The sequence below is a fragment of the Rhincodon typus genome, chromosome 18 (genome assembly GCF_021869965.1).
Source record: "Rhincodon typus isolate 14 chromosome 18, sRhiTyp1.1, whole genome shotgun sequence".
Taxonomy (NCBI): Eukaryota; Metazoa; Chordata; class Chondrichthyes; order Orectolobiformes; family Rhincodontidae; genus Rhincodon; species Rhincodon typus.
The window spans coordinates 35,933,366-35,954,666 of NC_063349.1; the positions used below are offsets into that span (position 1 = coordinate 35,933,366).

Genomic DNA, 21,301 nt, shown 5'->3' on the forward strand with positions numbered 1-21,301 from the left:
CCCTCGGAGAGGGTTTTCCTCAGGCCCTGCTGGGCTGGTGCACCCTCAGAGCTTTTTCTGTAGCAGCTCCCAAACTCACGTTACTTTGGAGACGAGTAACGGTCGCAGCCTGATGAGGAAGAGCGCGCGTTCTGGTCTCCCCGGCCTCGGCAGTCACGGGCACGAGCTCCGGGCGGGCGCGGCCCCGCTGCCGCCGGCGCGCGCATGCGCACGTCTCCCTTCAATCCGGCGACGATCCAGGAGGACGGGTGGCGATGAGGTGACGGGGGTCGGTGGATTGTCCGAGTGAGTAAAATGTCGGCCTGTTGTGTGATAGGGTCACCCGGGGACGAAACGCCGAGTCGGGGTGGGGAAGGAAAGGGAAGGGAATCGGGATGTGATCTTGACGGTAAAGAGGTGTCGAGCTTCAGGAGTTGGGAGAATCTGATGGAAAGTTTCTCTGGAGTGGGATGTCAGTGACAGCTGCGGTAACCAGGGTCGAAGGTTCCTTCAGCCCGTCCACATCCATCCTGCTTGACAGCTTAGACTTTACCCTCGTCTCATCACCTGACATCTCTCTACTTTTTGCTGTAATTTGATCTTAGACTCCTGTTCCACCCATCAGCTCAAATTTCAATTTATTTGGACTGATGGAGACCTCCCAAAACAAAAACTCATGCAATGTTGAGCGGTTGCTATTCAACAAAACTCCTGTGGTCGCTACAGTATGGAAATATAGTGACGACTGAGCATTTGGAGGTTTTATTTTCGTGGCTGTCCCAATTGAGTTTCATAGTTGAATATCGTTTCGTCATTTCCCAAGCCGAAAAATGACGATCTAATTATAGCTAGGTGGGAATAAAGCTTAAATTTAGATATTAACATAAGGTCGATTTGGTTTTTATTTATTCGTTTATGGGATCAGGCGTCCCTGGCTAAACTAGCACTTCTTGCCCTTCCCGAATAGCCCTTGTTGAGGAGGTGGTGATAGCTGCTGTTTGAACTGCTGCAGTCCTTGTACGTATGCGCCTGGTGCCACATTTCTCAATGGTGATGCCCTGCTGTGCTTTTCTAACAGTGTTGACTTCAATAATGGTTAAAGTAATTTGATATGCTATTTGATTATTGTATGTTTTGTGTTTTCACGTTCAGTTATTTTGTGTTTATTAACATTACTTATTAATCCCAATGTTTTGCCAAGCATCTGTTTTTATACAGCAGGAATACCAGCTAGAATATTGCTTCCAATCCTTTTGTCAAATGACTTTCCAGCTTGATGCCCCATTCTGTTCTAAGTGTTCACTACCTGGCATAAAGTCCCCAGTGGCTGAAGCACAGAAAAAAAACTCCAGACGCAATACAGTGTGGAGCTGGAGGAACACAGCAGGCCAAGCAGCATCAGAGGAGCAAGAAAGTTGATGTTTCAGGTCGGGACCTTCTTCAGAAAATTGCTGTGTTCCTCCACGAACATACTGTATTGTCTCTGACTCCAGCATCTGCAGTTCTTGCTATCTCTGAAAAAAAAACTTCAGTTTGCTTATGCATTTTAGAAATTTTTTCCCCCTTAGTCTCCTATAATAATCTACAGACTGCCATTCCACTTGTTGTACAAACCTAGAAATTTAGAACAATGTATCACTTAATTTAGGGCAGAATCTATTATATATTGCACTTTCAGTTGACAAATTAGCCTGATGTTTCTGTAATAGCACCTAATTATTATTGGATTTACATTGATTTAATAACTTCAGATAATAGCAACCTGTTATGAAACACTAAGTAATCTTTTTTTTAATAAGTAATTAATAATGCGTGCGCCTATCATATGTTTCTCGCTTTCTACCCTGCAGCATGGATATATTCACTTTAAAAGGAGGAAATAGATCTTATTTTCCATATTGCTTAAAAATACTATTTGGTGTAATACTGAGCCATCCAGTTCCAAGTCTGATCCTAGCTTGTGTTCAATCAACTAACCTCAACAGGGGCAACCACTGGGTCAGTAGCTACTACCTTAAGATAGGAAAGGGAAGAAAAAAAATGACCAAAAAACTTTGCTCTGGATAGCTGCCTTGTGACGTCTACTGGAAAGTGCTTGAATATGTGTGGATGCGATGCCCTCAACTGTCAAAAGCTTTGTTCGCATTCACTAAAGTGTAAGTAAAATATTACACATGCCCAAAATCTGAAATTAAAACAGAAAATGTTAGCATTCACTACCAAGATGTACATGTATAGAGTGACCTTTTGTTAGAGAAACAGGATAGTGTCAGACATATTTGAACCCTACATCAGTTATTTTTGAGAGGAGTGGAAGATTTTGGGAGTAGTGAGAAGAATTGTAATCTGAAGATGGCAAACAGTCGTTGCCTTTTTAAGTGAAGCAATATTGTATTGTTCAGAGAAAAAGTGAATACATTCCTCAAATTCATAATTACAGTTGCATTTCAAATGGAAATTATATGCAGTTTACAAAAGCAAATTGTTGGAAAATCTCAGCAGATCTGGCAGTATCTGTGGAAAGCAATCAGAGTTAATGTTTCAGGTCCTGTGATCCTTCTTCAGAACAGTTCTGAAGAAGGGTCACTGGACCCAAAACATTAACTCTGAGAGACGCTGCCAGACCTGCTGAGATTTTCCAGCAATTTCTGTTTTGTTTTCTGATTTCCAGCAACAGCAGTTCTTTTGGTTTTATATATGCAGTTTACCTCTCTTCATTGTGAGATGTAAAATACTGGTGCAATGACTGGTCTAAAAGTTGTCTTTTCCTTTCTGCTGTATTGACTTACATTTGGCCATGAAGGTGAATGAACACCTTTTTTGTTTCTAAAAGTAATGTGGAACTGGCGCACGTTTCTTACAGATTAATTGAAATCAACTCAGGCGACCCTGGGGCTGTTTCAAGTGAATAGCCAACTGGAGCATGATTTTTTTTTTAAAAAGAAAGTGGTCTGATGTATATGGCACAAATTAAAACCCTTCCAGGAAGTCCACATGAATATGGTATGAACAATCCTAAATGCCAGAAGTATATTACAAGTGTTACTTGAGGTTTGACTTCAAACATGTTGTGGGATTGTTTATAGGAGTATTAATGCTTATGACTAATATTTATAACTTTTTGACAAGCTTTAGAAATCCAAAATAGGCAGACTTTCTGTTTTTGTTCAGTCAGGTCTAACTTACATTGATTTTACCCTTTGCTGGTTTTGGTCTGGCTTGAAAAATGTAGGTGAGGGTAACTTTTAAAAACAATGAGAACCAGAAAAATATATTGTATACTTATTATCACATTTTAATATAATATTAAACATACTTTAGGTCAGAGGTCTCTAATATTTTAGTCAGATGTTAATGGGATTTCTGAAATTAAATATTTCAGTCTTGTTTTTTGTTACAATATAACATTGACATGAAATAATTTAGCTTATATCCCGACGTATATAATACATCTGCAAAATCATCAGGTGTTTTTTTTATATTTTAGGATTCATGTTATCAAATTACATTTCGGGGTATATGCTGTATTTAAGACCTAATTCTGTGTTGTGCAATTATACAAATATTGTGTGATGAAATTATTTTTCTTAGATTCTGTGTTAAGGTTCAGTCATGTTAATTCAGGGGATGCTTTGAATCTTAAAAGGTTAGTATTGTATTAATTTTTTAAATTAAGATAATAAAACAAAAACCATTGTCTTTTGCTGACTGCCACCTGGTTTATATGGTAATCGTTAATTCTACCCTTCTTATTTGCATCCATTGTAGATTTAACCAGACTGTTTTGCAGCCTTGCAACACTGTTTGATCCTTCTTTCCACTTCTGGCCTCGTAGATATGGCAGCATAAAACTACCCATACTTTAATTCATCTGCTCCCTTTGTCACTTGCAGGCATTACTCTAGTGCTGTTCTGATTAAACTCCTATCCTCCATAAATTACAGCCCATCCAGAACTGTGCTGTCTGTCAGCCATCCCTTAGCAAATTCTGACCAGCTTTCACTTCCAAGCTCGCTGATCTACGTTGCTCCCTGTCCTTCAGTGACTCAAATTTAAAATTTTTAGCTTTATGTTCAAATCACTTCATAACCTCATCCCCCTGCACTACTCACCCCACCCCAAGCACCCCACACTACCCCCTCCCCATCTGATTCTTACAGTCCTTATGGAACAGTATTTTTACAACTCTGATCTCTTGTATAAACCCACCCCCTCACCCCAACCCAAGTGATGAGTGAATAAATCACTGAATTATACAGTGCAGAAGGAGGTCATTTGGCCCATCATGTCTGTACTTGCTCTGCATGTTTTGATTTGGTGCCTGTCTTTTCCTCATAACCATGCTTCATTTCCCCAGTGCACCCAGTAAAGGTGTGACACCTGCCCATTTACTTTCCCCCTCCCCAGTATCTAAGGGCCCAAACATACTTTCCAGAATGCACTTCCCAGAATCTAGTCTAATGCATTCGCTGCTCGCAATGTGGTCTTCTCTACATTGGGGAAACAAAGTGTAGACTGGGGGACTGTTTTGCAGAACATCTTCATTCTGCCCGCAAAAATGAACCTGAACTTCCATTTGCCTTCCACTTTAAATCATCAACCTGACCTGGCAAACATCTCTGTCTCAGACTTGCTGCAGTGTTCCAGCGAACCTCAGTGCAAGCTGGGAAAACAACACCTCACTTTCCGCTTTGGGACCCTGCAGCCTTCTGGACTCAATATCGACTTCAATAATTCTAGGGCCTAAACTCTCCCATGTCCTAGCCTCCTACCCCACACACCAAGACTTGTTATCACATAGCCTTCCATTACACACTACCTATTACTAGTCACTAACAGTCCCCATTAACAGCTGTTCAACCTCCTAGCCAGATCATTATCAACTCCTTTGTCTATCCAACTGCTCCTGTCTGTCTTTGGGCTCTATGCTTTATTCTATCATTTACTCCCTACACCATCTGCCCACCGTGCTCTCCACCCCCCCCCTCCATCTTCTGCATGAAAACCGATGTTTTCCTAGCTACCATCAGTTCTGAGCAAGGGTCACCGGACCCAAAACGTTAACTCTGATTTTTTTTTTCTCCACACATGCTGCCAGACCTGCTGAGCTTTTCCAGCAACATCTGTTTTTGTCCGATGTTTATAAAGCTCTTGGAAGGCAACAAGCCTGTGTATTTCCTGTGTCAAGTTTTTGTCACGTTTTTGAAATTGGATTTCCCAGTCAAATGAAGACTCATCTACGCTGACAGATGTCATCTTCACTTCCAACAACTTGCCACGATGGCAAGCTGTTAAAATATTGTGATCACTCACCTGAGCTACCTGGGATACTTTAGAAAGATTTACTGACACACATCCTACTTAGTGATCTAAGCTAAGTTACTAATACAATATGAGGAATGATGTCCACACAATGTTTTCAGCAGAAGTTGGCTCAGCCTTGATAAACAGTAAATAGGTTCATTACCTTTTACTTAATAGCTAACTAAATTACATCTTTGATACATGATGGTTTCTTATGAAGCATTAAATATAAGTACATATTACTGCTACTGAAACATTCTGGTACACACAATAAAATGATAACTCCTGCAACACTTTGAACACTGGTTAGCTCCGCCTAGTTTTTTTTATATCCTGCTGGGTGGTCCTCATCTTGTGATATCAGCTAACCCTTTCCAGTACTATCTTTTCAATCACAAGCCACTCATCAGTACATGGTGCTGTGAAATATTACCCAGGTCCACTTATCTTATTGTTTTCCCACACTTTTTCTGCAAGCAATTTTCCAGAAGTTCTTTACCTTTTTTGGATACTGTTCTCTAGGTCTTTTGGGTCGCCAGCCAGTTCGCTGTATTCCTGCCCAGTTTATATATTGTAGAATCATGGAGTCATACAGCATGGAAACAGACCCTTCAGCCCAACCCATCCGTGCCGGCCAAGTTTCCCAAAATAAACTAGTCCCACTAAGGGGAACTGGCTTGAGAAACATAGATGTGATCAAATGATGGAGCTGACTCAGTGGGTTGAATGTCCTAATTCAGCCCCTGTATCTTATGGTCAGTGGTGTACTATCGCAGCCCTTACAGAGCCTGTGGGCTCAGTGCTCCATTAAACCTGACTGTGTCCTCTGTCATTCAGACAAGAGCCAAAGACTGGTTCAGGAAGATTTAGTTTTAACATGCAAACTGAGATTCCACGTTCACACTGAACCAGCATCATTGGTGAGGAAGGCCCTAAAGAAGAAATAAAGGGATGTGTAAAAACTAGACCCAGCTGCTTGCTGAGAGACTCCAGTCAAATAAAATTAGCATGTCTCTGGTGATGGGATAGAACAAGATTGCCATGCACCCAGGGCAGACATTGTCTCTGGGTTTCACTGCTGCAGACTCAGATCCTTGTGCTTTCTGATCTCCCTTCAAATCCAACCCAGTCCTCACCTTGTTCACGACATGGTTCCTTCTGGGAACAGTCATGCAAACTACTTTGCTGGATCTCAACAAGTGCAGAAGAAAGCCATCTATTTCTTATATGTTCATGGGATATGGGTGTCCCTGGCCAGACCAGAGTGTTATTCCCATTCCCAATTGCCCTGAAGGCAGTTCAGAATCACCCACATTGCTGTAGGTCCTGAGTTATGTGTAGGCTGGACCAGGAGATAAGATTGATTGTGCTGTGGCTAATGTCTCACTTAGTCTCATATCTAGGTTAGCAATCAGCTTTTCCTTAAATTCTGCATGCATTTGCTTAGACCTTGAGTCCCTTACTGACTGCTAAAACCCCTCTTAGCTTGGGCCTGTCACTATTGTTGTCCTGATCAGCCCCACGTTATTGTGCTCAAGATCATTGTGCACCTCTTTTGACCCCCTTGATCTTGATTTTCTTGAAATGAACTTAGAAATCAACAATCTATTATAAAGGGCTTATTTTTCATTTATAATGAAATGTTTAGGCCTATTCATAGTTGTTGGGTGATTTTATCTAGCTAGGTTGTGGTGGACTAGCGACGAAAGCATAGACCTAGATCAGTTGCTCGGTGATAAAATATGATACATTTTAACAATCATTAAACAGTGGAATAAGTTGCTGATAAGTATAGGGTGTGATTTTTTTCTGCAACCACTCAGAGGGCAGCTTGATAAATTCCTTTGGATGACAAGCATATCTGTATATAGAAGGAATAGTAGTCAGTGTGATCTCCTGGAACACTTTTGTTCAGTTTTTGAAGTCAGAGGAAAGATATCCTGAGTTTTCTCCTAAGTTAGCCTTTTTTTTAATCTTCCAGCAGATTCTATGGCTGCACTGGGGGATAGGGGTACAAATATGGGTGATGGCCTGATGAACAAGTTAGTTTTCTCCTGTCCTCTTTTTATATGTATAAAATCCAGAGAAGATAAACAGGTAGCCAATTCATTGAGAATGAAAGGATAGGAAGCAGATATGAAGGGAATAAATCAGGATGATAATTGTCTTGCAACTACTGTTGGACTTAACAATTTGCAGTTGTCAGAAAAAAATCCCATCCTTCTCTATTCACCACATCTAACACAAAGTAACAGTTAACACAGCCAGAATTAGAAAAAGAAGGAAATGGAGGTGCAAGTTGAAGAGAAGAAATAAAGGAACATCAGAGGAGAGGAACAGATAACATTGTGAAAATCAAAAGCAGATGAAAGTGTGATTGTAAAGATAATTTCCCTAAATTATGTGGGTTGTTGCTGAGGTCACAAAGTAGGATTTAATATCGCCAATCAATATAACTATTATTTAGTTCTGTGACTCATAAATGAAATTCCTAATGTGGGTTTGGTTTCTATTACTCATGCATATGGACTCCTTATATTACACACTTCCCAGAGGCGCAGCGTGCTTATATTATTGTCTTTTGTCTCATTTATACTATTCCATCTAACCAAAATTGTAAATGACACCCATTGTAAAGAGCATTGGCAGTTTTATTACCAATTATGTAAAATCAGAATTATTCTTGATGGCCATCAGTCTGCTGCTTTCATACTATAAAAATACAAAAACATGGAATTAAAAAAATGCAGTAGCACATCTTGTATCAGTGTCCAATCCATTATGTTCTGAACTCTTATCTATTTAACCACCTGAGAAAGGCTTCTTAAAGATAATTCACAGTTCAGTGGAACCTGAGTTCATCAAAAGCATAGGATCTTTCCTCTTTGCTTTCATCATCTTTTTATTTTTAAACTTCTCTGTATGCAAATGCATATTCTCCCTCTCTCCTTAGGTGTCAGTTTGGCTGAGTATTGAGTATGTGACCTAGTAAACTTCCTGAACAGATGTTTCCAGCCTACTATTTGGTATTTTTCTGTGATAGCTCAGTCAAAATCTGATCTTTACTGCATGGCAAAGTAATGTGCTAACAAGATTTAAACTGTTATCCTCCAGCTGAGTGATCTAAAAATATTTTGTAAAAGACTGTTGAAGAAAAGTATTTGGATTGGTAATATAAAGTAATTCTGTTACTTTATTTCTTGGCTGTTAGCAGTTGAATAGCCTGGCACTAATTACCCATCATTACTTAACACTTTGTGAATGTGGTATGTTGAATTGTTTCTGTAGTGCTGTTAGTTGGAATACTGTATTTCAGTTTTTTGATTCACCACTGAAGAAGAAATGTCCATGTCTAGATAATAAGTGACTTAGGGAAGAACTTATAAGTGATGGTACTCCTATGCACCTTCTGGATACTTTGTCTTTCTAGGAAGTGGATGTTGTGCCTTCTAAAAGTCCTCTGTAGAACCCTTACTGAGTTATTGCAGTGCATCCTAAAGTCAATGCTTAGTGTTTCACTCACTGAAATGTTTAGGCAAATGAATAAGGAACTTATTGCTATTAAAACATGTATTTCATGGCCTAGACATTGAGATTTGAATGTTGCAGGAAAATTTAGGATATTTGAAAATGAGTGTTGTGTTGTTATTATGGAAAGCTTTGGAAAGTCAGGTGAGCAACTTTTTGCAGAATCTCTAGCTTTCACAAACCTTGGTGGTCATTGCATTTGTGTGCTTGAGTTTCTGATCACTGTGTGGCTTTGCCTCTAGCAGGGTATTTGTACCTGACGCAGCAACGCTTTGTTAACTTACATAATGTAAGAACTAGGCAAATGTAGGGTCATACTGAAAGATTTAATCCAATTATTACTGCCCCTGATGTATACAAATATTACAGTTGCAGCCCTACACTGTCTGGGCTAACATTAACCAAGTCAGTAACTAACTAAGAGTAGCATGCTTTCACCAAAGTGTTATGCTTCAAATGGTTCCAGTTAAGATGGGGCTTGAAATCTTCACATTTTCAGGTCACATGCTATGATGCAGTGATGACATTATGAGCATGTCTGTTAAAAGTATACAGCATGCTAACTGTGATACACAACACAACACAACATCTGCCTTTATCCAAAGATAAAAATCAATCCCAAACAATAAATTTGGTTGTACATAGACAAGTGTTGTCAATTTGGTAATTATTCAAATGGGTAAACACAGGATTAATAATTCAAATTTCAATAAATAAAATTGCATCATCTTTACAGTACAATTGTCATCCTCCTTTAAGATTGTCCATCATGTTGAATTGGTCTAGGTACCGATGTTTGAGATTGACTGATTCAATTGCATCACTTGTGGTCTGTTCTGCCACAGAGGGTTTGGTTTGAATCTCATGAATTGTGACTTACTGAGATTTCTGCATACTGATAGTCTCGTCACTGCTGGACCATTGGTATCTTCTAGGTAGAAAATTTTGGGAAACCAAGATGAGCTTGTGCATTGGCATTGCAGTTTTATTCTGCTAATGCATGGAATTCAAAGTGCATAATATGATAAGAAAGTCTCTTGTCGGTTATACTGTGGAGCATCATTTTCTCAGGTACATGTCTTTCATGATACACAGTGGTAACATTGGTATTAGTTCCTGCTTCACTTTTAGGGTGTATCAACATGCCTTTTCCTATGATGTTAATGGCTTTAAAATCTTTTGACTTCATACAGTCAACATGTTGGTTGTTGATTGACTGTACCCTTCATAGATGTGTTTGTATAAGTTCTTAATAGTTTTTTTGCTCCCTTCTGGTTTTGTACCATCTTGTTGGTCACTTGTGTATTGTTCTGGGGTCTGGTTTCACTTTTGGAAACAGATTTCTTGCACATGCAACCAACACCTTTTGGTGCCACGTGAGCTTTGCAGATATGAAGAAAAGCTGGTCAGCTTTTGGGTAGATGCGGTAAACCATATCTGTTATGAATCTTGTTGGTTTGGTGCACTTTGCTGATGATAATATGAGTATTGACTATACCTAAGGTATATAATTGTTGTTGGCCTGCCACAATGACTCCATTCTTGCATCCATTTCAAATAAAGCATCAATGACTGCACCCAATTTCTTGCCCATAAAATCCTTTCTGAAGGATTTAATTGGTGTAGAGGTATTTACCAATTTAGTAAGCTTCTCTGAGAGCACTTCTTCAGAAAAGGTCACATTCATGGTCTTTACAGCATCTTCCAACAACTTGTCAATAGACTTTTGGGGTTGCTGTCTGTATGATGAGTTGGATTCTGTTAATCCTAGAGTTAATGTTTACCTTGAGTTGGTCTCTGAGTACCTTCTGGATCTTTCCTGCATTTCCTGATCATCAACAGAAAGATCGAATCATTAATTCTGTAAAGCCCCCCTTACTGATGACAAAGATAATTTTCAAGCTCTCTTCTAGAGATCATTTATCACATTATCTTTAAAATAAAACTGCAGGTATTGCTGGATAGCTGAAATTCAGTCAAGGTATAATTGCCTGTTCAGACCATAATTAGGTTTGCCTTCCATTTCTCATTAAAGTTCTTTGCTGTGTTTTTAGTAATAGAGTGTAATGTTTGTTTCTTTTACTGATTTTGCTTTTCTCTCCTCTCCTCCTCCTTCCTTTTCTGCTTTTATTTTACTTTATTTTCCTTGTTGCTACTCTTTTACTGGATTCAATTACTGTAGAAACTTGCATTAGTGAATTCAGACCTTTAACAGATTTTTGTTACTGGACAGTGTTACTACAAAATTAGGAATGAGGACAAGGGGTGGAGGATGTTCCCTTTGCCTTGGTACTGATTTGGAGACACAAGATGTTGTAACTAAACACCCACTGCATGCAGTTAAGTCTTGTTAGTGTACAAAACCATTTTTTATGATTAATGTTGTAATGGCTATATTTTCATTCAAGAATGCTTTGTCTTTATGATGTGAGTAGCCTTTGACTGCCATTTTTAGTTTTAAATTTTAGTTGGAAAGCAGGCTATTAGATTTTTTTTAAAAGGGAGATGGCTCTTCTAACTTGAAAGAATGTAGGATTTAAGCAGAAAAGGAATAGCTCTCTGACTTCTGGCTGTTCCATTCTCAAATCTTTACTCACAGAAATTGGTGCTGGTAATTGGTCATTTTCTGAACATATCAATATCTAGGGTTATTGTCGATTGATCTTCGGTGTGGTTTCCAAATGTCTGCCTCCAAGATCTTGGACTATTTTATAAATGCTCACCACGGTCAGCTATGAACTGCCATCATGTTAATGGCTTTTCCTCCAACAGGGTGTTTGCACATGATGTGGCATTGCTTGTGTTAGCTCCAGTGACATAAGAACTAGAAGTGGATAGCCTTGTATTTAATAATTAGCTAGATATTTATTCTAGCTCCTGATATATACAAATATTACAGTCACAGGCCCTTCAGTGTCTGGGTTAATATTAAGATATTGTGTTACAAAGAGTAGCATGCTTTCACCAATGTGTTATACTTAAATAAAAATAAGGCCCAAGACTTTTAGGCTCGCTGGTTAAATATTGTGATATGGTAACAATATCATGAGCATATCTCTTAAAGGGAATACTGCGTACTAACTGTGAGGCATGACACAACATCGATGATGCTGATGGTAGGGGATTTGGCATTGATAATGCCATTGATGGGATGGACAGGCTTAACTTTTTTGGAGGTGTGTATTACAAGAGTTGTTGCAGCATTGCCTGGCTGTTAATCCAGGTCTTTCTACATCTAGCAATAGTCTACTTCGTTTGTTAAGGAATTGCAAATGTTTGAACAGCATATGATAATCAGTAAAGAGCTCCACCTCTGACCTTACAATGCGGAGATGGTCATTGATAAAACAGCTGAAGTTAGTCGGACAGGATACACTGCCCTGAGGAACCCAGATAATTTCTAATTAAACTGTTAAAGATGTTATTACATAACTCTGGAGCAGGTGGGACTTGAATCTAGGCCTCCTATCTGCCTTTCCCCAGTTTTGTCATGGAGTCCAAAATCAAAACAAAAACTAATCAATTGTCATTAAATATTTTGACTAACCTGCTAACCTTCTAACTATTGGCTCCATCTACACTTCTTGCTGCCTTGAGGAGGCAGCCAAACTGATCAAAGGCCTGTCTCACCCCATTTATAATCTTTTCCAAACTCTTCTGTTGGGCAGAAGATACAAGAGCTTAAAGACACGTGCCAGCAGATTCAGAAACACCTTCTTCCCCGCTGTTATTGAACTTCTGAACGGACCTCTCAAGTTTTAAATTTAATGTCGATCTCACTCTTTGTGCACCTCCTTTGCAGCTGTAACATTGTATTCCTCACTCTGTTCTATTGTGCACTTTGTATGGTATGATCTGCCTGTACTGCAGGCAAAACAAAACTTTTCACTGTACCTGTGTACATGTGACAATTATAAACCAAATCAAATCAAATCAATTTGTTTTACTTTTTGTTCAGGTTTCCTAAGTAACTTTCATTTCATTTATAGTTTCTCAGAAAGGATTGCTTGTGTAGAACATCTTATGCCCTCACCTAAGAAGGGATATGATACCATATGCCTTCTAAATTAAATTGATTCTTTTTATTGATTAACATGATTATATTGTCACGGCATCAAACATGACTGTACTGGGTTTGTTTTAGCATCGCAGCAAGATCAAGGCTATTTTGAGAGATGTAGTGGATTGAAAATGGTATTCTGATATTCAGGAATTATTTTCCTGTTAGGTTACTTCAACTTGTGTGTGCTTGTGATTCTTTTCTGACTTTGAATGTTAATCACACAGCCCCCAAAAATGATACTAAAATAAATTTCGATACTAAGTAATATTTATGTTGTACTGTAATTTGACTGAATAAGCTTACTTTTGTACCTAACTTTAAGCTAAGGGTATTATGTTTAAGAATTTAATTCCTGTAGCACTTGCAAAGAATTTATTTTCCTCCTTGTTCCAAATTATAAATACTGACAGTAAACTACGCAACTCTACAATGATATTATCTGAAGTGTTCACAATAATTGCACATTTTAATGTAATTAAAAGTAGGAATCGAATTAAGTTTGTTTGTGTTTTGCGGAGCATCTGCGCTTCGCGCGCATTAACCAACCCGATCTTCCAGTTGCTATCTGTTTTAATTCGCCCTCCCATTCCGCTGGCGACACATCCATTCTTGGCCTCCTCCACTGTCAAAATGAGGCCAAACATAAACTGGAGGAACAACACCTGATAATCCGCCTTGGGAGCTTACATCCCAAGGGCGTGAATATTGACTTCACCAGCTTCAAAATCCCTCCATCCCCAGCCTTGTCCCTGGCTCGCCTCCCTGACCTGACCTACCCTGTCCATCTTCCTACTCACCTATCCACTCCACCCTTCTCACTGACGAGTCACTATAACCCCTTACCTGCATCCACCTGTTACCATCCCACGTGCCTTTCCCCAGCCCCACTCCTCTCCCTCTATTTATTTCTGGGCTCCCCTCCCCCTCCCCAGTCCTAACAATGGGTTTCAGCCTGAAACATTGACTTTCCTGCTGCTCTGATGTTGTCTGACCTACTGTGTTGGTTCAGCTCCATGTTTATTGACTCTGGCTTCCAGCATCTGCAGTCGTTACTGTCTCCTGAGTTTGTGTAAAGTTTGACAGGAAAAGAAAACTAAGTTATGGGAAAAGGAAACGCTGTATTATTAGGCTTGATTTCTAGATTGAGAGCTGTTCGGTGCTACAGAAACCTCTAAAATGAATTTTAGTACAAATTATGAAATGAATTTCTAAAATTCAGTACATTTAAGGAAAGTGAATTTTCGGAAGTACTGCCTGATAACCAGTAGAAGGTGCTACAAGACTTGCAAAAGAAGAGTTCTTCAATGTAATTACATCATTAGAACTCTGATCATACTGTTCACATCACATCACAATCTTGAAATTACTGTGAGGAAAAATACAAAAGCATTGTAGGAGAACTCTGCAATTATTTTTTTTCAGTACAAAAGTGTATTTTTTATTATCAGTTTCTGTACGAAAACTGCTGCCTCAATGCCATTACTACAATTGCAGAAGAAAGCTCATATCTAATTTCCCCAACACTCTTGAAAAAAAGTCAGATTAATAATGTATAGTCGAAACCTTTGTTCACAAACGCACTATTATTCCATACTGGTATCCATTTACAGTTTTTATATTGACTGCTGCACTATCATCGAAGTCAAAAAGTCCATAAAGGCTTGTTTGAAATCATACTCGAAATTTAAAGTTATGGGGTGTGCATTTTATTAACCGTTTTAGTTGAATGCCTAGTATTTTGTATTCCTTATCCCTTAATTTATAGGATGATTAATTCCTATCTTGACAGGAAAGCATTACAATATTTTATGTCTGAGATAATGAAACCAAAATGTAACCATTGTGTTTTAATTTTACAAAATATCTCATTTATCCTTATCAAAATATAAATATAATTTTTTTCTTAAAAATTGGGAAGTTTGCATCCCAATCCAAATAGTCCTGATTCCATCTAGGTGGCTTGGAATAGTAATGATTCTTTTTTGTCCTTCTAATGTATTGTCTAGAATACTGTCAGACTATGGGTAGAGAGAATTATGCCTATGTCATGTCACATATTCAACATTCATAATTTAAACAAATTTTGGAAGCATATTAACCTATATAGTTCTGATTTTACAGGAGTTTTTTTTTGAATTCCTGGTTGTGTATGTTGTTGGCAAGGCTGGTATTTATTACCCATTTCTAATTGTCCCAGAGACATTAGAGTTGAGTCTTTTTGAGCCAGTGTTTTGATATAACTAGAGTGCCAAGTTTTGGATAACAGTAGAATTGAAGCATGAGAGGTTACTGAGGAGAGAAATGGAAGCTTGCCCTGTGCCATGTTGGAAAAGATGGAAGAGGTAGTGCAGGAGGTGTTAGCAGAAGTAGTAGAGCTAAGTATATAAAGGTGAGACTGAAAGTGAATGCAGTGATTTTACCCTTGTAATCACCAAGTGAGGTTTACAAGAATATGGTTGGATAGATTGCCAGATTCTCACTTACAAAATATCTTGTTCAAGTCAGTTTTGATATTGAGTGCAAGGTTAAAAAACAGAGGGAGGTGAGCAATGGCTGATCAGTGGCACAATGTTCACAGGCTCTAAGTGAGCAATTACCAAGCAATGATCATGTGTGGTCAGGAATTGGGTTGGAATGAGGTCTAATGGATGGAATTTGTGCTAAAAGGGGAGAAACTACAGTGTAGTATAAGTCAGGGAGCAGGAAGGCTTGAAAAAGGAGGCAGGCACAGCCATTGAAGACTTGCGTTAATTCCTAGCATTGGTTGAAGCATGGGCTTATAGTTAATTCACCAAACACACATGCTTGTGCAATAGAAACATTTATTATTATTGGAGAGGTGTAGGGGGAGTGTGCTGGTTTGGCTAATTTTAAAATTGACAAGTCAGTCATCAGTTGAGCGTAGCATAAATACACGGGGGTGACTACATTTCACCCTCAACTGAAACAGCAAATCCTCATCTTTATAAAATCCCAACATGTTATGTTGCCAAAAGATTCTCTAGAATTTATGATAACTTATACATGAAGAAAAGCTCAGAAAAGTACAAGTTTCTGGCGGAGGTTACAGACTCTATATCCACGTGTACTGGGGGAAGAGCAAGGAGGAGGCCGCTTCACAGGAGCCTTTACCCATGGGGATTTTCAGGGAGGCAACATGCGTCAACTTCACTGAATACGAATGTGTAAGGAACCTGTACTTTACCAAGGAGTCAGTCATTGAGCTACATCACTTGCTGCAGTCTCAATTGGTGCATTAAAGCAAACATTCAAACAATATTGCCTGTGGTTGTCAAGGTCTTTGTGGCTCAGTGTTTGTTTTTGAGTCATTTCAGGCCATAGAAAGCAGCATCCCTCAGTATGATGTGTGCTCCTATAGGCAAGTCACTAAGTATCTTTATAACAGGAAGAACTTATGTATCACATTTCCATTTTTAGAGTAAAGTGAGACTGGAGAGTGCAAGATTTTGCATTTTTCCTCAGGGTCTAAAGTGTTAAGCACAGCATTCACTTGGCTGTTACACTTTGCATAACTGGCCTAGCATCTTTTCTCAATAGAAAGACATTATACTCTTGAACTGGGCAAATTGTTCGCAATACAGATTGCATATCTGGTAGCTGTGTGCCCAGTTGCTTGGCAGAATTCATGACTCATTTATTCCACAATAGTCCTCTTCGTTACTTTTATCTTAAACAAGCCATCAGATCACAGGTTGCATACTTGTGAGAAGGGACATCTCTCCCAGTGTGGTCAGTGATCCACTGTGAGGAACCCAAGAACAAACACATGCCAATAAGCGTAGTAGTTCTGGGACTTGAGAGGGAAGTCGTTTTTATTGATTCACGGGATGAGGGCGTCGCTGGCTAGGCCAGCATTTATTGCCCATCCCTAATTGCCCAGAGGACAGTCATGAATCAACCACATTGCTGGGGGTCTGGAGTCACATGTAGGCCTGACCAGATAAAGATGGCAGTTTCCTTTCCTAAAGGACATTAGTGAACCAGATGGGTTTTTCCAACAATTGGCAATGGATTCATGGTCATCATTAGACCCTTAATTCCAGATATTTATTGAATTTAAATTCCACTATCTCTCTTGGCGGGATTCAAACCCAGGTCCCCAGAACATTACCTGGGTCTCTAGATTAACAAAAACTGAAAGAACTGTGGATGCTGTAAATCAGAAACAAAAACAAAGTTGCTGGAAAAACTCAGCAGGTCTGGCAGCACCTGTGAAGGGAAAAAATAGAGTTAACGTTTTGGGTCCGGTGACTCTTCCTTAGGATTAACAGTCCAGCGATAATATCGCTAGGCCATTGCCTAGTGGGTTAGTGTAATCTTTATAGAAGATCATGGGCCTCTATCCCGTGGAGATGGTCTCATTTTTCTGAAGCTGTATCTTTTGTACTTAGTGCTATACCATACCACTTTGCACATTAATGGGTTGCCCACTGCACCTAGCAACTAGTCCATTCCTATCAACCTCCTTCAATAGTTCTAGCCCATGAAGTCACCATTTCCACACTAGACAGCAGTTACTTTGTGGATGGCTAATATCAAGTAAATTATAAATAGTTTGGCGATTATCATAAAGTCTTGCTTTACGCTGGTCAAATCACAAAAGCATCTTTCAACACCAGTATTGGTTTGACAAAAGTTATGCTGAAACATGTCCTAGAACAAAAGCCTTTATTACCAGGCAGAACAACTGAGGGTTGCAAATTAAGAAGACCGCATTCCAATAGCTCAGAGCTGACACTTGAAGGCAATTCTGGAAGATAAAGGATATGTGGTGGGAAAAAAAGTCCTGCAAATTCAATAATATGCTGAATGACATTATACAATGCTTTTTTGAAACCACCAGAGTTATCGATAGACCAAAGTTAAATTGAAACTATATCCCCTTTGCCCACAGGATGGTGTTGGACATAACCCTCTTAATTTTAACTTAATGATAGTTTCAAAACATAACACTCATAAATGCTCCAATCCAAGCAAAGCCTGCCTGCGAATATTTATGCATTGTTACGACAAAATGTAGAGGGGTATATTGGTTCCCCTCTTTTTAACCTACTCAGTTGGCCGCTACAAAGATTTAATTAAGTTTTTAGCAAACAGCTATATCTCAGTTCGACAACATTTAGTTAACTAGTTCACCAGAAACAGTCAAGTAGATTAATTACCAGATTTCATTGAGTGAAAGCGGAGTAATTTTATTGTTGGTTAACCCAGAGAGAAATAGTAAAGACATGACATCAAAAACATGCACGAGCTTAGGCATGAAGTTTAAAAAGGGATAGTGTCTTGTACAAATAAAAAAGACATGGAGTTTAAATTCCTTGGGATGTTCTTAAGGTATTAAGTTTTAACCTGAGATTACAATTGCATAAGGATGTCCTGGATCAGGGACATCCATGAATATCACAGATATCTTTGCTATGATCAGTCATTTCTCTGCAGTTTTCATTATCACCGGATGCTTTGTTCTTCAAAAGGCTGACAGAAAGCTGGGAGAAAGAGAGAGTGTTCTCTGTTCCAATTACCAATCCATCTCACTCTGCTCTACCAAAGCAGTTGCTTGGAACACAGCTTATTCATGCATTTCTTGTGTATGGGATAATTGTTTCCAAGCTGTATAATTGCAAGTGAGTCTGTCATCTCTAATATGTAGAACTTATTATGCAGATATAAATTTAAATATGTGGTATGAATGTCTTCACTCCTGCCTGGTTTTAGTCTCTTTTGATAAAAATGTTAATTTCAGTTCAGACTTTTAAAAAAAATTTTCGCTGGTTTCCTGAACCTTGGCTGAACCTACTTTTTTTTAAATTCATGGAATATGGGCATTGCTGGTTAGGCCAGCATTTGTTGCTCATCCTTGGTTGCCCTTGAGAAGGTGGAGGTAAGTTGCTTTCTTGAACTGTTGCAGTTCATTTGGTGTAGGTAGACCCCAAATACTGTTAACAGAGAGAGTTCCAGGATTTTGACTGAGTGACACTGAAGGAACAACGATATATTTCCAGTACCCATGAAGTCACAGCTAACAAAAGCAAACACAAACAAAACTAATTGATGCTGAAGTTTGTGACCACAGTGCCAACCATTGGCAGTATGACCAATGACTGTTAAATGTTCCATGCTGGTCTTCTGCACCCAGTACTCATCTATTGGAACTGGGTGTCAATCAGGTCCTGTCTGGTTTGCAGCCGAGTTCTGTCATGCAAAAGGAGAGCTTCCTCCACCCAATGTCCTCATCCCCTTTCTTGGAAAACTGCTCCCATTCCCCCAGCTCCTTGGCATCTATCAAATCACTATGTCACATGCTGCAAAAGTAGGGAGACAACAGTCCAGTGGTGTCATTGCTGGACAGTTAATCCAACATCTGCCATCCTTACCTGGTCTGGTCTACATGTGACTTCAGACACATAGCAATGTGGTTGACTCTTAGATGCCCTCTGGGCAATTAGGGATGGGCAATAAATGCTGGCTTAGCCTTGTCCCATGAATGAATTTTAAACAATTCACAATTAGGTGGCTTACTCTGTCTGGCCTGTATTGGAGCAGGGCCTCTGCCCAGACTGATCTAAGAAGCTAAACCACATCTTTAGAAGTCCTATTTTATGCTCCAATATAGTCTTTGTCACAGCACATGCATCAGCTTGGTGAATGTGCTGCAATGATTGAATAACCAACATCTTACATCAACAAAAGTCAGCCTGTTGTGCTTCGACCCCCTGTACATCAACCATGAAACTTATCACTGAGTTCAGTACAATCCATTGTCATTTTTGCATGGCAGTATTGTCTCCCTCATCCCACAGCATCGTGAGCTGGGTGCCTGCCATGCGCACATAGTCTCGACTGTACCCTTTCAATGCTAGTTGCCGGTGCATCCTGCAGTGCATACCTCTGTTTCCTAAGAGGCCTGAAAATGAATCAGAGAATTGCCATGATGGTTGCGAGGCATGGCAAATGTCTGATGCCACTGTCTATGGATAAGAGGTAAATGTGTCTTGTGGACATAGAACTGAGATGCAATTTGGTGCTGAGCAGCATGAAGACTGTTCGCAGCTGGTGGTAGAGGTACATTATTATCAAGTATAAAGGCTCAGCTTTGCGTCTGTATTTCTACTTAATTGCTGCTAGATGGCAGTAAAGCCATTTACCAAAGAAACAAGATTACATTTTTATTATGAATACATAATTTCCAGTTTGACTTGGGTCAAAGGGAAGACCCCAGCCCTTAAAATCAGGTTCCATTTATTATAAAAATGCAATGTAAAGTCATTAACTCACATTAATTAAATTTCAGAATTTTATAAATGTAACACCCAATTTCAGTAGTAATTTTTGACTTCTTATAAAAATGTCCATAAATTTTGCATCGATGAGTACCTGTACTGCAGCAATTTTCCAATGGAAGATACATAACCAGAGAGTGAGGCAGATTTTATTTTGGAAAACATTTTGTGAAACATTGTCTATTTTCATTTATTTCACTTCGGTCGCGTTATGAATACATTATACAGCAAAATAACTCTGATTTAGAAGAGAAACAGAATGCATAATCTCTACATTCCGTAATTAACTGCTCGGATATATTATCCTTTTAATACAATATGGAATTCTTAGTAAGATGAAGGAGATGCAGTATTACATGCAGGTTCTTTAAAGAATTGGACTGCTTTCAATTTGTTGGATTCTGCTCATAAGTGATTACTTGGCAAGCCATATGTGGAGTGGCTGTGGTTGAATACAGTCCATTTCACTCATTGAAAAACACTGAGTTCTAATGAGAATGTGGTTGTAATTGTGTTTACTGCAGTTTGACTATAGTAAATATCAGATGCCAAAAATAAATCTGTACAGTAATTGATACTTTCAGTTAGTCTCATTCTTTCATAGAATGACCTAGAAATTACAATACAGAAATGGACTGTTCCACCCAACCAATTCATAGAGTTGTGGAGTCGTAGCATTAGACTGCATAGAAACAGGCCCTTTGACCCACCAAGCCTATGCTGATCAACAAACGCCAAACTATATTAATGTCACTTACCTGCACTTGGTCCATAGCCTACTATGCTCTGACATCATCCAAACATTTCTCAAATGGTGCCTGCCTCCATTATCCTCTCAGGCAGTGGATTCCATATCTCTGAGATCCCCTCCAAAACACTTACTTTTCATCCTAAATTTATGGCCTCTGGTGTTAAACATGTCTATCATGGGAAAACTATACTCATGATCTACCCTGTCTATGCATTGCATAATTTTGTATACCTCAGTCATATCCCTGCAGCTACCTCTGTTGCAGGGAAAACAAACTGAGCCTATCCAGTCTCCAGACTTTCCATCCCAGACAACATTCTGGTGAATCTCCTCTGCACCGTTCCAGTGCAGTCAAGTCCTTCCATAGTGTGGCAA

At 39.2% G+C, this 21,301-nt stretch overlaps 1 protein-coding gene and 1 long non-coding RNA gene across 8 annotated transcripts in view; one reads left to right on the plus strand and one right to left on the minus strand.

The window, feature by feature from the left end:
• Positions 1-259, minus strand: part of LOC125485377 — an 852-nt gene extending 593 nt beyond the window's left edge. Inside the window, exon 1 of the long non-coding RNA XR_007264131.1 lies at positions 80-259. This is a non-coding gene — a long non-coding RNA (uncharacterized LOC125485377). The remainder of the gene's footprint in view (positions 1-79) is intronic.
• LOC109928364 (small integral membrane protein 29-like) overlaps positions 181-21,301 on the plus strand; it is an 83,997-nt gene continuing 62,876 nt past the window's right edge. For 6 of the 7 annotated variants that reach the window (XR_007264130.1, XR_007264129.1, XR_007264128.1 and 3 more), the window contains exon 1: positions 181-285. The gene's annotated coding sequence lies outside the window, so the exon portion shown is untranslated. The remainder of the gene's footprint in view (positions 286-21,301) is intronic. The other variant, XM_048607859.1, reaches the window with a different exon arrangement.